At 43.5% G+C, this 1,508-nt stretch overlaps 1 protein-coding gene across 7 annotated transcripts in view; it reads right to left on the reverse strand.

The window, feature by feature from the left end:
- Nucleotides 1-1,508, reverse strand: part of Pld5 (phospholipase D family member 5) — a 323,819-nt gene that overhangs the window by 22,991 nt on the left and 299,320 nt on the right. The gene's annotated exons all lie outside the window — the stretch shown is intronic.

The following is a 1,508-nucleotide window of genomic DNA, read 5'->3' on the forward strand; positions in this document are numbered from 1 at the left end:
GCCGCTATGGGGGACTTTTGGGATAGTATTGGAAATGTAATTGAGGAAAATATGTAATAAAATAAATAAATAAATAAATAAAAAAAAAGAAATTTATTCTAGAAGTCATTTCATCTGGGAAGTGATATTGGCTATAAAAACATTCCGACACAAGTTTTAAAATCTTATTTTTTTTATCCCTGGATCTTTCATAGGGTTAGGAAGAGGAGTGCTGGTTGTATAGAGTGCCATCAATAACCCTCCAAGGAAAACGGAAGTGACTGTGATGCCAGAATCCATCAAGAGAGACAGAGGACAAGGATATTCTGCCAGACATCAGCAAAATGAAAAAAGAGGAAAAATGATTCTGGGGGTATTTTTCATACATCTAAACTTCATATATATATATAGTCCTTAAGTAGAGTTAGTGTATATATATATAATCAAAAAGGCTACCTCTCTTGTCAATGTGATTCCAGACCATATGCTGCTTTCCCTTTCTTTTTTTATTTTTTTTTTGGTTTTTCGAGACAGGGTTTCTCTGTGTAGCCCTGGCTGTCCTGGAACTCACTTTGTATACCAGGCTGGCCCCGAACTCAGAAATCCAACTGCCTCTGCCTCCCAAGTGCTGGGATTAAAGGCGTGTGCCACCACACCTGGCGCTTTCCTTTTCTTATCATTTCCTCCTCCTTCCTTTATTCTCTCTGTCTTTCCATCCCTGGGCAGGTGGGAACCAGGGCTTTCCTTAGGCTAGGCCAGCACTTCACCACTGAGCTATATCCCCAGTCCCATCTTCACCATTTCAGTCATGTCCAACGGCATCAAGTGACTTGTACCATTGCACAACCCTTCCCACAATCCACCTCCAAAATTTGCTTCCTATCTTATTTAGCACATTCAGAGATATAATTGCCTGTGCTTGTCTCTCGTCAGCCAGACTGTTTCTAGCTTGATTTTAGGGGGTGTGCTTTATTCATTTTCCTATATCATTAGCATCATACATACACATGATTCAATTTCCTCAGCCTTGTTTGGTCTGTGCATGGCTCCGGGTGCCAGGGAACAGCTGAGGAACTTATCTCTGGAAAGGTCCCTGGGCTCTGAAATGTGTCAAAACACCCAGGGGTTTGTTTCAGTTAAGAACTTCCTGTGTTTTATCTTGGGGTCCTAAACTGGACATTGCTCTTGTAGAAAAGCACATTTTGGCGAGGGCTGGTTGGGGGCCACTGTGAGAGTGTTGGTGGTTTAGGCCAGACTTCACGCTCATATCCCAAGAACATCAGCACACCTTCTACCTTTAGTCTCCTTTCCTTCCCACCTTAGCCACCACCCACCTCTGCCCCCTTCATCTCCCTCTCTTCCTTCCTTCCTTCCTTCCTTCCTTCCTTCCTTCCTTCCTTCCTTCCTTCCTTCCTTCCTTCCTTCCTTCCATGAGACAGGGTCTCATTGTGTAACCTCAGCTGTCCTGGAAATCCCTCTGTAACCCAGGCTGACCTTGACTTTGTAGCAATCCTCCAGCCTCTTAAGTA

The sequence above is a fragment of the Mus caroli genome, chromosome 1 (genome assembly GCF_900094665.2).
Source record: "Mus caroli chromosome 1, CAROLI_EIJ_v1.1, whole genome shotgun sequence".
NCBI classification, from domain to species: Eukaryota; Metazoa; Chordata; class Mammalia; order Rodentia; family Muridae; genus Mus; species Mus caroli.